Consider the following 17,068-nt stretch of genomic DNA (forward strand, 5'->3'; position numbering starts at 1 on the left):
ACACAGCTCCCAACTTCCATGAGATTCCTCCCTCCACTCTAAGATTTACATCCAGCAGTTCAGGAGGGCAAAAATTATGATCTAGAGGTTGCAAAGCATAACTTTTTGCTTTGTGGGGAACACAGAAAAGGGGCCTCTGACAGACAGAACCAATCTTAAGCCTTGAAGATTAATGAATTCTTTTCATGACTTGTTGAGAAGTCATGTGCAACCCATCACGACCCCATGGACAACGTTCCTCCAGACCTTCCTGTCCTCTACCATCCTCCGGAGTCCATTTAAGCTCACGCCTACTGCTTCAGTGACTCCATCCAGCCACCTCATTCTCTGTCATCCCCTTCTTCTTTTGCCCTCCATTGTTCCCAGCATCAGGTTCTTCTCCAAGGAGTTCTTCCTTCTCATTAGGTGGCCAAAGTATTTGAGTTTCATCTTCAGGATCTGACCTTCTAAAGAGCAGTCAGGGTTGATCTCCTCTAGTACTGACCGGTTTGATCACCTTGCAGTTGAAGGGACTCCCAGGAGTCTTCTCCAGCACCAGGGTTCAAAGGCCTCCATTCTTTGGCGCTCAGCCTTCCTTATGGTCCAACCTTCACAGGCATCTATTGCAACAAGGAAAACCAAAGCCTTGACTATACGCACTTTTGTTGGCAAGGTGATCTCTCTGCTTTTTAGTATGCTGTCTAGATTAGCCATAGTTTTCCTCCCCAAGAGCAAGCGTCTTTTAATTTCTTGGCTGCAGTCCCCATCTGCGGTGATCTTGGAGCCCAGGAAAATAAAACCTGTCACTACCTCTATTTCTTCCCCATCTACTTTTGCACTCTCCTCTTTCACCCGCATCAAGAGGCTCTTTAGTTTCTTTTCACTTTTTCCCATTAGAGTGGTATCATCTGCTTATCTGAAGTTGTTGATATTTCTCCCAGCAATCTTAAAGCCAACTTGTGATTTATCTACCCCCCCCCCTTTTCTCATGATGTGCTCTGCATATATGTTGAATAGGCAGGCGACAGTATACAGCCTTGCTGAATTCTTTCCCCAATTTTGAACCAGTCAGTGGTTCCGTGTCCAGTTCTCACTGTTGCTTTTTGACCTGCATATAGATTTAAAACCCCTCCCCTACTGAACCCCAACCAAGCCCACACATGCTAGGAGAAGCCCAATATAGTCCACAACTCTAATGAAGTTATGTCCCCCTGCTATACGTCAAACTAACCCATACTGGCATAGTTGGTGTAGAAAGTCAAGGAGGGGACTTTGATGGAGCTATCCAAGAATTCTTACTTAGGCAAAGGCTCTGAAACATGCTTTAAGAGAGCATCTGTAGTCCAGGGTTGAGTTGTAGAGTTCTTGTTGCTCTCTGAGCTTGGTTTATTGGCTTACAGATGTTTAATAACCTGACTAGGTAACTTCATTGGTGCTAATGGGTGCGACGTTTGCTCCCATTATCATTTAGCTAATGAGACTTCTGTGAGCAAACCACCAAGCTTAGAGGCATCAAGGACTCCACATTCTTTCAGTCCTAGAGAATAAAATAATACACAGAAGCCTCTCAAGCAAACAGCTCCCTGATTCACTGGGATATAAGAAGGAAAGGAAGCATAGCACAATCAGACTGCCAGACTGGCCACACCTAATTCCCTAGGAAAGACCAACCCTTAACTCCATAGGTGTTAGAGAAAAGGTACACCCTGCTGAGTGCAGGATGAGCGAGGCAAGCTCTGAAGAAAAATGGCATGAAAATCATATACTGCAATCCCCAATGTCCCAAACCCTCCTCCTTGGGAGAATAGTCCAATCAGGTCCTTGAAGGACCTGAAATTCCTTTCCCAGGGCAGGGGTCCTTGAAGGCAGGAAGATGGCTCAGTTTGGCACCTCTGGTTCCTGTCAGTGCCCATACCAGTGTGGATTTCTACTGGTTCGGTCTGGTTGGGCAGAACCGGTAGTAGTTTCGTAGCCTAGATCGCTGGAACTGGCAGCAACCCAGGCCTGCCACACCCCCGAACCAGTTCTCTTATGGAACCACCATCTTGGGTTTTTTGCTTCTGTGCATGCTCAGAACATTTTATTGCAATGTGCATGCATGTGCAGCATCCATCAAGCACACCCCCGAGTGAACTGGTAGCAGTGCCTGCCGGAACCCATCCCTGGCCCATACTCTCCAATGTCCCATAGGAGTGTTTCACATCATTTCCCCTCCCAAATGCTACACACACACACACACACACACACACACACACACACACAGAGCCTCTTTATGGCAGTTGCTAGCAAGCTTCAAGGAAAGTGAAAGTAGGCAGCTGACACAGACTTGCAAAATTCTGATATGATTGCCAACTCCAATAAAATGTAGTTGTAGACTTCCAGTGTAATGGAGCTGACAGTTGGTTAGTTCTAATGAAAATTATGCATGTTGGCTGGGGAATTCTGGGAACTGAAGTCTATACATCTTAAAGTTGCCAACTTTGAGAATTCTATTTTTTAACAAACTAAGGGAGAACTGAAAACAGAAACATGCAAGATGGTTTTTTTTCTCCTTCCCCATCTGTTAGGACTAATATGAGATGGGGTTACTGAGAAATAACTCTGTGTGCTCCTTTTTTTCTTAATTTATTGATTGCTTAAATATTTTGTTGGGGAGGACATTCCCTGTTCAGGCTTGTTCTGAATGCATTAGAGTCCCCTAAAACACCCCAGTGGAAAGATTTCTGTCCTGGAACCTTCTCTTAGGATGTAAATGAAGGATGGGACCAGGAATGTGCCAACTGCTGGATAAATGTCAGTTTATGCTTGGGGACATTCACACCTTCATCACTTTCTTCCTTGTGACTAAGTGCACGGATATCAAATTCAAAGTATGAAAAGTTTTCTTTTTACTGGAAGTAAATTTTCTAAGCCAAGTTCTGTTTTATCCAGTCAAATGCAAAGTGGGAGGAAAATATCTAATAGAATCTTTTGCATGGCATTAGTCAGGTGCAAAGAGTCAGGACTATACAAAAAATTGCAATTAAGAAGATTTATTGCTCAAGCCTATACACAAGAATCTAGTCAACTAACTTTCAACACTAAATTGCTCCTACATGAGAGTTAATGGAATTCAATAGGGGTTGTACTTAGACTATTTGTTGGAACATAATGATTCTAGGCCGATGGCTTGCTTAACTCCACCAGCAACTCTGCCTGCTCTTCTACATCCTCCATCAACAGCAGCCACAGGAGGTTAAACCCTTGTTCCAGTTTTGCTGCCTTTGATGCAAGTTGGGAAGATTAAGGGTGGAAGGAGGGTGAAGTTTCCTTCTAAGCCTGAGAACACTGGATGCAAAAAAATATCCATCTTATTTTGGGGATGAGTATTGTGAGTGGTGACAACTCATATTTGTCTCTTGTACTAGCTGCTGATATAGTTCCAAGCCAGGAGCCAGCACTGATAACTCACAAAGAGAAGTGAGTCAGATCTTTACAGCTGCTACATCTTTTCAGTGTGACAACTGGCTCACTCACAGAATTACACACTACATCTCAATCACTGGTGCTGTTTTCTCTTGAAAATATGTGGTTTTTTTCTTTTAAAAAATCTTCTTTAAAAATAGCTCTACCAGGCAACTGTGACTTTTACATGTTGCCATATGTTGATATAAGTTCGATCTGTGAGGAACTATGAAGAACATAAATGTCTATGGAGATGCTCAACCTTCCAAGCCACGGTGGTCCCAAAGGTGCTTTTGAAAAGGCAGCTGGACTTCTGAAGAATTGAAGAGGCTTCTTGGATGAGAAGCAAAACATTTTGGGGGGGGGGGGCAAGAAAGCCCAGTTGCCCTTTGAAAAATACTTTTGGGGCTACAAAGAACATACATTTAGGGAGGGTAGGAAACAAATCAAACCATGAGTTTTCTATCTGCACTGTGAAACTGACTAACAAGGATGGTGAAATTGATTAGACTGGATTATGTGGAGAATCGAAGATGTTGGATAGCCATCTGTCTGAAACGGTATAGGGTTTCCTGCCTAGGCAGGGGGTTGGACTAGAAGACCTCCAAGGTCCCTTCCAACTCTACTATTGTATTGTATTGTATTGTATCATTGGCATCCTTCAGTCTCAAAAGACTATGGTATCGTGCTCTGGAAAGAGGTAAAGCTGGAGTATCTTCTCCAGCATGAGGCCTGGGTAGATTAATTAATTAATATTAATTAATTGTTACCCAAGCAGCAGATCCCCCTTCTCCATGTCGCTGAAATAGTCCAATGGAATGGCAGAACCCATATGATTGGTTCCAGCTGCGTCGCAGGAGTTATCAAAATATGGTTGTACACAGTCACGAACTGTTTCCGGGACTCCTGCTCCAGATTTTGCCTCAAAGTCTTTTCCAATAGTGGATGCAGCCACAAGGCAGGGGAGGTTTGTAATCGGAGGTTCCCTTCTCCTAGAAGATGGTTCTGCTGCTTTATCTGCCGTTGGGGCGTAGAGCCCTCTTCCACCTTCAAAACCGTTGACCATCTTCTCCTGTAACCCTGGAAAGGGGCCCTTACGAGGTGCTACCGGCCGGGCCAGCTGGACCAAGGTTTTTTAAGGAAGTGTTACTCCTCCATCACTCACCCTTTGTCCTGGCTTGTGACAGGCAGAGCCTGGCTTCCCAAACGTTGGGCCCAGGATGGTGGGTTTATGTGGAAAATAGCCAAAGAGTTAAAGGAAAGAATGTCAGTAGAAAAATAAGACTGATTTTCCAAGGAATCTTATTCAATTGGGGAAGGGGGAAGGAAGGAAGAAATAATTGTTATTTGAATCTGTGCATTTTCAGAAGGAAAATGGGCTAACAAATGGATCTACATTGAAGCAACTGGTGGCATCTGAAGTTGTAATGCTAAAGACAGTCTGAACAATGGTAAAACAATGGTAAGGCAGGTGGTTTTTTTTTTTTTTACAAAAGGCCCAAATTATATCGGCAACACTATTGATGAAGCATTGTGTTATCAAAGCAGAACATTTGTATTCATTTAAAGATTTTTATTCTTTTTCTGAAAAGACATAGACTAATATAGTGGAAGAAAATTGAAACCAGTTGTAAAAGAAAGTCAGTCGTCCACACCACTTTATTAAAATGTTGTATAAATCCCAGTGGTAATAAGAAGTAAGAAAGAAATAAGAAGTAGTCTTTTTGCCTTTTGGTTTGATTTTCAAACCAGGGGAGGTAATGGGAAATCCAACTTTGTTGGGAAAAATAATTTGTTTCTTGATACTTGGACCAACTGCTCTTAAGAGATCCTAGAACAAGGGTTCTTAAGTGATACACTGTTTTGAGAATTAACCTGTCATACCCCTTCCCTCTTCAGTTCTTATTTTTAATACCCAACTACTGTACATGCCAGAAGTGCATTTTATGGATAAATTTTAACTAAAAACCGGTTGAATTCCAGAATTTTATTCTGTCTTGTTACTCAATGGTATCATTCCACTGGGGCTTGAATTTCCTACTGAAGCAACATATAGCCTTAATTGACAGCTGAATTTTGCATCTTCAAAAATTTTTCTTTCCAGTTTGGAAGCTATCATTCCATTGTAATGAGAAATTATTTTGATTACAAATTATTTTGATTACAAAGCAAACTTATTTGGGATAAATAAACCATCTTATACTAAACTAGATAATGAGCATATATAGTTTAATGAAAAGGACTAGGGGAGACATGATAGCAGTGCTCCAATATCTCAGGGGCTGCCACAAAGAAGAGGGAGTCAAGCTATTTCCAAGGCACCTGAGGGCAGGACAAGAAGTGATGGGTGGAAACTAATCACGGAGAGAAGCAACTTATAACTAAGGAGAAATTTCCTGACAGTTAAAAATTAATCACTGGAACAACTTGCCTCTAGAGGTTGTAAATGCTCCAACACTGGAAGTTTTTAAGAAGAGATTGGATAACCACTTGACTGAAATGGTACTATAGGGGTTTTCTGGTGGTTGGACTAGGCGACCTCCAAGGTCCCTTCCAACTCTGTTATTCTATTCTATTCTATTCTATTCTATTCTATTCTATTCATTGTACTCTATGTTCTGTTCTGTTGTTCTGTTCTATTCTAATTCTACTCTATGTTCTGTTTTATTCTATTCTATTCTATTCGATTCTATTCGATTCTATTCTAATTCTACGCTATGTTCTATTCCGTTCTGTTCTATTCTATTCTAATTCTACTCTATGTTCTGTTCTATTCTATTCTAATTCTACTCTGTTCTGTTCTGTTCTGTTCTAATTCTACGCTATGTTCTATTCTGTTCTATTCTAATTCTACTCTATGTTCTATTCTATTCTAATTCTACTCTATGTTCTGTTCTATTCTATTCTAATTCTACTCTATGTTCTATTCTATTCTATTCTATTCTATTCTATTCTATTCTATTCTATTCTATTCTATTCTAAGGAATTGTGGTGTCTGAGTTGTTTTCCTGTTACTCTGGCCAACCTCTATGCAAAGTCTTGAGGAATTGTGGGATCCACGGGAGGTCTCTGAGCTTGGTGGTTTTCTTGCCAATGCTTCACTACCAAACTAGGTAACATCATCAGTGCATTACCTAGTTTGGTAATGAAACATCTGAAAGGAAAGCTCAGAGAGCACCAAGGACCCCACTGTTCAACTCATATCCTACCAATATTCTTTTCTATGGTTACTTGAAGAATTAAAGGTGCCATTGCTCTCCATTTCTTCAGCACCACCCTGCATCTCCCCTGTTCCTCTGATACAGTCTTCCCGTCAAACACATCTCTTTGCTTCTCAAAGGAAACCGGCATCATGCAAATCAAAAATAACAGCACCGCCCAGGAGATGTCTTCCAAGAAACTGCCCGAGATGACAACAACATCCCTAGAGCAATATAGCAACTGACAGCATGTGGCACCGGTGTCCATCTGGCCCCTTATTGGGAGGAAGAAAAAGGTAATTAATGCTGTCAGATCTGCCGTAGCTTCCTTGCCGCTCCTTCGCATTATTAGGATTAATTTGGGCTGACACCTAAAGAAATCACGGAAAGGAGCAAGGCAATGGAAAAGAACAGATGTGTGGCTTGATTATTACAGAAAAATCAAGGCAGCCCAAACTGTATTGTTAAGAATAAGGGTCTGATGAAGAGCTCTCTGAATTAAACTTCGGTGACTCCAAATGAAGGCAACCCACCGCCTACCTCCAAGGCAGAAAAGAGCCAAGATTTAGAAGCTGCAGAGATGATGAAGACATTGCTAGGTGAGAGGAGAGGCAGCTGCATGAATTCTTCTTAGAGGCTGTAGTCACGTAACATGAATATAAAACCCTTGCTGGATCTTCTATCACTCCAATGAGCAGTTCTTTAACCAAATCCTCAGGCAAGGGAATTTTTTAAAACAGATTCCTAGAAATCGGTGCTCAAACTGACATGGAGTTATTGGCAAAAATAGATCTTTAAGTTTTTTTTAATAAGCTTTGTTTAATTTTTCATTTTCAAAACAAACACAAAGAATCCTCCTTCTTTACATACTGTAGAAAGTGTATCAGTTGGTTACAAAAGACTTTCGTGCATCTCTTCCACAATCATCAAGCATAATTCATATTAACTCAAGTATTTTAACTCAGATTTTTATACATATTATCATCATCACACCTCCATTTTCAGTTGACTATAATTGTTTAAACGTCCTTCATCATAAAATAAAGCAAGATTTAAAACATAACCACATACTGGCATTTCATTTGCTATTTCTAAAATCCTCCAATAACACTACATCCTTATGGCCTATTCTAACTAAACATCAATAATATTTAGTAACAAAAATTTCTAATCCTCCTTTTCAAATCACAGTTTACAATTTACATCCAGTTTCCTTATGTTGTACACATACATACATACATACATACATACATACATACATACATATATATGTATGTATGTATTTGTGTTACAACCCCTGGTATGCCTAAATATGGGAGGAAGGTCACTACTCCCTCTTTCTGTCCTTCGGCTCATCACAGAAGACCATGCAGGCAGAAAACCATATTTTTATATACAAATACAACATATATATATATATATATATATATATATATATATATATATATATATATATATATATATATATATATATATATATATATATATATATATATATATATATATATATATATATATATATATATATATATATATGTTATCATTATCCCTCTTTTAATTTGACTGTATCCTGTATCATAACATTTTCCCCCTAATAATCAAAACTTAACTAAATTTAACTTAGTTCTTTTTTATTAGCCTTTATATATAACCAAAAAGATTTCTAATCTTCCTTTCATGGGTACTATTTGGTATTCATATCCAATTACTTATCATAACAATACATACAGGTGAAACTCAAAAAATTTGAATAGTGTGCAAAAGTTCATTTATTTCAGTAATGCAACTTAAAAGGTGAAACTAATATATGAGATAAGACTCATTACATGCAAAGCAAGATAGTTCAAGCTGTGATTTGTCATAATTGTGATGATTATGGCGTACAGCTCATGAAAACCCCAAATCCACCATCTCAGAAAATTAGAATATTACATGCAATCAATAAAACAAGGATTGTACATAGAACAACATCGGACCTCTGAAAAGTATAAGCATGCAAATGTACTCAGTACTTGGTTTGGGCCCCTTTTGCAGCAATTACTGCCTCAATGCTGTATAGCATGGAAGCTATCAGCCTGTGGCACTGCTGAGGTGTTATGGAAGACCAGCATGCTTCAATAGCGGCCTTCAGCTCTTCTGCATTGTTCGATCTCATGTCTCTCATCTTTCTCTTGGCAATGCCCCATAGATTCTCTATGGGATTCAGGTCAGGCGAGTTTGCTGGCCAATCAAGCAGAGTAATCCCCCAGTCATTGAACCAGGTTTTGGTGCTTTTGGCAGTGTGGGCAGCTGGAAAATGAAGTCAGCATCCCCATAAAGCTCGGCTGCGGAAGGAAGCATGAAGTGCTCCAAAATCTCCTGGTAGATGGCTGCTTTGATCCTGGTCAAAATGGAGTACAGTGGTCCAAAGTCCTCTTTTCTGATGAGAGCAACTTTTGCCAAAAGCACTAAAACCTGGTTCAATGACCGTGGGATTACTCTGCTTGATTGGCCTCTCCATTCTTCCTCCATACTCTGGGTCCTTGGTTTCCAAATGAGATGCAAAAGTAGCTTAAATACTTAGTACCCCTACTTGAAAGAACAGCCCACCAGGCTATCAATCTCGGGTTGTCCTATTTCCTGCTGGGCTCCAATCTGTATAGGTAGTCCTCAACATATGGCCACCACTGAGCCCAAAAGGTCTGTTGCTACTGTAGTAACACGGCTGTTCAGAGAATCTAGCTTCCCCATTGACTTTGGTTGTCAGAAGATTGCAAAAGGTGATCACATGACCCTGGGACATTGTGACCATCACAAATATGAACTAGTTGCCAAGGATTCAAATTTTGATCATGTGACTGTGGGGATGCTGCAGTGGTTGTAAGTGTGAAAAATGGTCATTTTTTTCAGTGATTTTGTAACTTTGAATGGCCACTCAATGAACTGTTGTGAGTTGTGGACTACTTGTGTATCATGAACAGAACTGCTGAGTTGGTACTTATGACAGTTGAACTAAGAACCTGTTATATATTGAACAGATAGGAATGTTCTGTAAAGGTGATACCTTCATCTGAATTGTGATTCTTTGTATTTACCACGTATTTATTATTGTATTTTATCTATTTTACCCTGGCATTAGGTCCTGTATTTTAATTTCACTTTATTTGTTAATTAATTAATTTATTTATTTTGGCATGGTCATAAGACTAATCAGTTAATAATCTTTCTAATCAATTCTTTGGATTACTGTGGAGTCTTAGTGGACAACTAATTAAATATGAGCTAACAGTGTGCAGAGAAAGTCAAAAAAGCCAATGCAATCCTAAATTGCTTTAACAGAGGGATACAATCGAGATCAAATAGCACTGATACCACTCTATAAAGCCTTAGTAAGACCACACCTAGAGTACTGCATCCAGGCTTGGTCACCACACTATAAAAAAGATGTTGAGACTCTAGAAAAAGTGAAGAGAAGAGCAACCAGGATGATTAGGGGACTGGAAACTAAAACATGTGCAGAACAGTTACAGGAACTGGGCATGGCTAGCCTAGTGAAGAGAAGGACCAGGGGAGACATGAGAGCATTGTTCCAATATTTCAGGGGCTGCCCCAGAGAGGAGGGGGTCAAGCTATTTTGCAAAGCACCTGAAGGCCAGAGAAGGAATAATGGATGGAAACTGACCAAGGAGAGATTCAACCTAGAAATAAAGAGGCACTTTCTGACAGTGAGAACAATCAACCAATGGAACAGAAGTTGCTTTCGGAAGTTGTGGGGGCTTCATCACTTGAGACTTTCAAGAAGAGATTGGACTGCCATTTGTCAGAAATGATGTAGGGTCTCCTGCTTGAGCAGGGGGTTTGACTAGATGACCTACAAGGTCCCTTCCGACTGTTAATCTGTTGTTGTTGTTATTGAATTATCCAAATGCAGAATGGCCACCACTCTGGATTTTCCAAAACCAGCATTTGTAACCTACAAATGGCATGCCGTACATGCGATTCTAATTTGTATCCAATTACAAATTAGATGCACATCATATTGATTTTTCTTCCTTCCACTTTGTTTCTTTAAATTGTATTACCTAACACTTAGCAGTCTACATGGAGATCTCTAGTCCTGAAATTTGAAATTTGACAGAGCTAATGGAGAACAAGGTTCACCTAATGGGCACCACACAGTCCATTAAAACATTAAGAGAAATCCTAGATTTCTCCATGTATCCATTATCTAGGAATAATGAGTTTGAAATCATCTCAGGAAAGTCTTACAAATAAATCAGGACATTTCTCACCCAACAGCAGCCGTCTCTCATGATTGCTAGTTAAAACAATTGCTAATGGGAGTAGGCTCTTTTTCACAAAATAAATGGGCAACTTTGCAACTAAACGTTTTCGCCTCCTATCATAGATTCCACAAGTAAAACATTTTCTTCCTTCTTTTTTTTTTTTTAAAAATATGGAGTTTGGTGTTTTGCCAAATGTCAGGGCTCTGATCAACTGCCCAGACCTTTAAAGGTATTTTGGTCCAGAGATAATAGGCACAACCAGTATATATTTATTTATTTCTTAAATTTATATTCTGCCTATCTCTCCAATAGCGTGACTCTAAAATAAAGGGATATTAAGGTTTTATTATTAGCACATAAACCATAGTTAAAAGCCTAGCATAAAAAACATACACAGCAAGCAGGATGATACTTAAATTTCTTACAAGCTGCGGGGAGCTCCTTAATAACAAGAGCAGAGATGCCCCATTGGGCAGCCAATTTGTCAATAGTACTGTCACACTCTCACCAAGCAACAGCCAGCCCCACATTTTTATCAAAATCTGGCACCAGGACTGCTATGGTCAGGAGCAGAGGTGATATTCAGCCGGTTCTGACCGGTTCTGGCAAATCGGTAGCACAAATTTTGAGCAGTTTGGCAAACCGGCAAATACCATCTCTGACTGGCCCCACTCCCAATCTAATCTCTGTCTTCTGAATCCCATCTGATCGGAGTCCCAGCTGATTGTCTGGTTCTTCTTTTTTTGCCCCGCATAGGAGAACAGAGCTGGAAAGCAGGGTGGGGAGGGAATGGGCATTTTACAGTATCCTTCCTCTACCATGCCCACCAAGCCACACCAACCAAGCTACACCCAAAGAACCGGTAGTAAAAAAAATTGAATCCCACCACTGGTCAGGAGAGAGCAAGGCCTGATCTTGACTGGGTGGCTCAAGACTCTGGGATGAGAAGTGAAAGCCTGAGACTTTGACAGCAAGAAAAGCGTTGAAGCTACAGGAAAATTCCCCTCCATTCTCCTTTATTCAGTAAACAGGAGTTTAAAAAAAGCAAGTTACCTGAGAATAACGTCTAAACCTCTAGAGTTTTCTTAATATGAAGGAGAAATCAAAATATATCATTAAACCCCTCTAAATAACAATCATCTTCTGCATTGTCGCTACATTTGGAAATCTGCTTTCCCTGTTTCTCTATATATTTGCCAAAGTTCAGAAAATGATAAGATAAAGGTAAAGGTTCCCCTCACACACGTGCTAGTCATTCCTGACTCTAGGCGGCAGTGCTCATCTCTGTTTCAAAGCCAAACAGCCAGCATTGTCCGAAGACATCTCCATGGTCATGTGGCTGGCATGACTAAACACTGAAGGTGCATGGAACGTTGTTACCTTCCCAGCAAAAGTGGTCCCTATTTTTCTACTTGCATTTTTTTACATGCTTTCGAACTGCTAGGTTGGCAGAAGCTGGGCAAATAAGGGGAGCTTATTCCATTACGCGGCACTAGGGATTTGAACTGCCAAACTGCCAACCTTTCTGATCAACAAGCTCAGCATCTTAGCCACTGAGCCACCTAATAATGTCTTCTGCATTGTCACTACATTTAGAAATCTGCTTTCCCTGCTTCTCTGTATATTTTGCCAAAGTTCAGAAAATGATAACAATATTCTTATGTGACATCTGAGCTATTCAATTAATCCCTGTTGGGTGAGATTATATAAACAACTTTTAAGATTCTGATCTTCAGCTAGAATCCAAGAGTTTGTAGAAGCCATCATGTCCAGTTCCTCCTCAAATAATCTTTGATAGATTACAGTACTGCCTCCATCCGACCACATACAGTGAAAGGGAGCCCATTCTTTGCGTTTTACTGTTCTAATACTTCTTCTAATGTTCAAACTACATTCCGTGGTGGCCCAGTGGTTAGAATACAGTACTACAGGCTAACTCACCCCTCATTCCAGGAATTCGAATCTGAATACCTGATTGTTGACTCAGCCTTCCATCCTTCTGAGGTCGGTGAAATGAGGACCCATTGTTGGGGAAAATATGCTGACTCTGTAAACCGCTTAGAGAGGGCTGTAAAGCACTGTGAAGCGGTATATAAGTCTAAGTGCTTATATTGCTATTCCTGTAAATTAAGATTATGACTCTGAACACTGAGAGATAGGTTGGGAAAGTGGAAGGAGAAAGAAAAGGCCCAGCAATAGCATGGATAGATTCAACGACAGCAGAGAAGGGAACATCATGGAAGACATTAATGGCCTGGTTGAAGTCTACTGTATCTCTGTGGTCACTAAGAGCTGACATGAATTTTATGGCACATAAACAATGTGGTGGTAAACATAATCAATGTAGTAAACATTTTCAATTTCTTTTTGGGATGATATTCCTTCAAGCTTTGAAAAGAGCAATCATGTCTTTCTTAGTAATCCTATTTCAAACTTAAAGACATGAATTCTTTAAGGAAGGTTTTCCATTAGTAAATACTGTATGTATGTATGTATGTATGTATGTATGTATGTATGTATGTATGTATCTATCTATCTATCTATCTATCTATCTATCTATCTATCTATCTATCTATCTATCATCTATCTATCTATCTATCTATCTATCTATCTATCTATCTATCTATCTATCACACCCCTAAAACTCCTCTGGGTGTGTGTTCTGTTAAGATACTGCCTGTTGTGCCATAAAATGGCTTCTACTGTACTGACGTAAAATGGCTTCTACTGTGCAGCACAGTGGAGTTGCCATGGTAATGGCTTCACCGTACTCCACAAGGGGGGTCCCTCTGGTAAGGGGGAAAATCCAACATTAGAAATTACGTTTGGTCCGGACATTTCCCCCCTATAAATAAATACCCGGGCAATGCCATGTTATCGGCTAGTCTTATAATAATTTGAAAAATTCTCAACCATCATCGTCCTGATGAAACAGCATTGACAGTAGACTTTACATCATCTATGTCAGGCCTGCAGTTATATTCCTTTTTAGGATCTTTGGCCTGCCACACTCTCTATTATTTCATTATGCTGTTTCATTAGTGTAGTAATTGGGAGGGGGAATAGAAAGGAGTAGAATTGTGGAATGCATTGTCATTCCTTTCTAGAAGCCCAAGGTTATCTTTTGTCTCCGTACCTCTGCACCTGACCGGAACCAGCTGGGTGGAGATGCCAGCGTGGCCAAAGAAGATTGGACCATGTGATGGATTAATGGGTGTGGGGATAAGATCATGAACTTTCAACTGGGTGGAATCCCAGGAAGCTTTTAGATTTGGGATTTCCACAGTTCGTTGCCAACATGTCTGTCTTATTAAACTGGAACTTTAAGGATAGCTCTGCCTTGGACTCTGATTTAATTCTGCATGATGTTTGGAATGCCCCGGAGCTTCACATAATCCCTGACCTCCGGTCCTTCCGACGCGCCCCAAAAAGTTGGCTTTTCCAGCAAGCCAGCCTGGCCTGTTAATTTTATCTAATTTTTAAAATATTATTGCCATATTAATTGGGTTTGTTTTTTGGGATATTTATTTAATTTCCTTTTAATTTTTGTGATATGTGTTTTTTAATGTTGTACGCCGCCCTGAGTCCTTTGGGAGAAGGGTGGCATATAAATCCAATAAAACTAAACTAAACTAAACTAATGCTGACAATCTATAGATTAGACTATTATCACAGTGATAGCTGCAATTTGTCCTTGAATTACACCAGTCAGTGACATGAAATAAAAATATTCGCTCACTCATCTAGCTCAACAATGGCTGGGTGGCCATGAAAGACATCAAGAAATGGCCTTGCTTTGTATGACTGTTTCTCCAGTACTTTAATCATCTTTTTTTGCCCTTGTTTCAACTTCTCTGAAACTTCCTGGAGATGCGATGCTTAGAATTGGACTTTGGAGTGAGGTCTAAGCAATGCAGAATTACAATTGATATGTACAATTGATTGTGCTTTCTTTCTTGAAAGGTCAGGTCATCACATCACTGCCTTTTGCCAGTTTGGCCAGAAGGGGAATTGCTGATCACAAGAAGAGGTTTCAAGGGAACATATTTTCTTAAGCTTTCTGGCTTTTGACCCTTTGAGGGTCTCCAGTGTCCATCTGTAATTCATTCTTTGCTACCAAATTCTTATCCTTTCCCTGTTTGTCATGCCTGCCTGTCTCTGTCACCCCATCCTGCTCTCAGAGCCATGTACGTATTCTCCACCTCTACTTCCAACCTTAATTGTGTATGCTGCCACAGCCCTGTACTTGTTATCTCTTAATGGCAAAATTAAGGCTGGACCTGGAGAATGCCACTGCAATGGCAAAATTAAATTATTCACAAAACACTGGGCTATTAATGTTGCCTGTCTTTCAAATATTTCATCAGCATTTTGAAGAGGACGGCAAGCAGCATGGAGAAAAAGTAGAGCTGTCAGGCCTGCAGTCATTTTTCTTTGGGATCTTTGACACTTTCTATTATTTTACTATGCATTTTCTATTGTGGGAAAATGGGAGGGGTGATTCTAAGGAGTTACATACTATGTAGCCATAACAAAATTCTTTCTAGGAAGCCAAGGTCATCCTTTGACTCTGCATCTGACTGGAACTGGATGGATGGAACTGCCAGCATGGCATTGGGAGATTGGGCCATGTGATTGGTTTGTGGGTGTGGGGGCAAGATCTTGAACTTTCAACTAGGTGTGGAAAACTGGGAAGCTTTCAGGTTTGGGTTGTCCCAGATATGCCAACATGGCTCTCTTAATAAATTGGAACTTTGAGCAATACTTTGCCTTGGACTCTGATTTACTTTTGGATGTCCTTTGGAACCCTGACAAAAGCAAGACCCACCCCCAACCCCCAAGAACTAAAATGAAAAATATCCAAAGCTTTTTGACCATGGGAAATAGTTGAAGAAGGGGGAAGGGCTGTGCAGAATTGAGCAAGATGCAAACCTGGAGAACTGATGTCAACAAGGACATTTCCTATTTCAAATGATTCCAATAAAAATTGAAGACATGAGGTTAAACAAATGGCATATAACTAACCATAAGTGCTCCACTAGATGGACTGAGGATTAGTCTCAAAATTTTAGAAGTGTTGGAAGAATTAGGCAGGTTGGCAGGACCCAATTTCAAACTGTATTTCAAGCCTTTATTGTCATTGTACAGAATAAATACAATGAAATTGGTTTTAGCCCACTGGTGCAATCCATGACAATAAATACAAACAACATAAATAGTCTAAAGAATAATCCCAGTTCAAGTAATTAGGGGAAAAGAGAAAAGAAAAAGAAAGAAAAAGAAAAACTAGTCATACATCTTCACGTGTCCGTGGAGCGATTGTGCTTGTGTTTAAGAGCCTGACAGCCCAAGGATAGTAACTATTTTTAAACCTATTTGTTTGGCTGGCTATGCTTCAATATCTTCTGCCCAATGGTAGAAGTGCGAAGAGACACTGACCAGGGTGTGAATCATCTCTGAGTATCTTCCTTACTCTGCTAAAGCAGCGAGACCTGGAGATGTCATCCAGTGGTGTTAGAGGGCAACCAATGGTTTCTTGTGCCAAATTGATCACTCTCTGTAGTGCCTTCCTGTCCACAGCAATTAAACCAGCGTACCATACTGTAATGCAGTATATGAGGACACTTTCTATGGTGGACCGATAGAAAGAAGTCATCAGGTATTGTTTCATCTGATTTTTTTGCAGGACTCTAAGGAAATGAAGTCTCTGTTGTCAATCACTAGGGATGTGTTGTTTTTCCAAGTGAGATCTTGACTAATAAGCACTCCCTTATTCTTCAAGCTAGCTTACTTGAATATACCGTATTTTTCAGAGTATAAGACACACCGGAGTATAAGACGCAGCAAGATTTTGAAGAGGCAAATAAAAAAAAGTTTTTTCTCTCTTCAGTTTTTCTCTCTTTTTCATGAAAACAGGCATTTTTGTCGAAAAAGGGCATGCAAAGCCTTTAGGTGGCTTATAGAGTACTCCTGGGGGCTGGGGGGAAAAAACAAGCAAAAACGGGCCCATTTTTGTCAAATAGCCTTTAGGAGGCTTATAGAGTGCTCTTGGGAGCTGGGAGACAAAAACAGCCCTTTTTTTCTCATTTCTGCCCACCCCAGACCCCAGGAGCACTCTATAAGCTTCCTAAAGGCTATTTGACAAAAAAAGGCTATGCACGGCCATTTTTGCAAAAGAGG

General features: G+C 40.2%; 1 long non-coding RNA gene across 1 annotated transcript in view; it reads right to left on the reverse strand.

Annotated features, from left to right (window-relative positions):
- LOC309397002 overlaps window positions 1-17,068 on the reverse strand; it is an 86,720-nt gene that overhangs the window by 14,767 nt on the left and 54,885 nt on the right. The window lies entirely within an intron of this gene.

This window comes from Natrix helvetica, assembly GCF_964273705.1.
Source record: "Natrix helvetica genome assembly, chromosome: 9".
Classification (NCBI taxonomy): Eukaryota; Metazoa; Chordata; class Lepidosauria; order Squamata; family Natricidae; genus Natrix; species Natrix helvetica.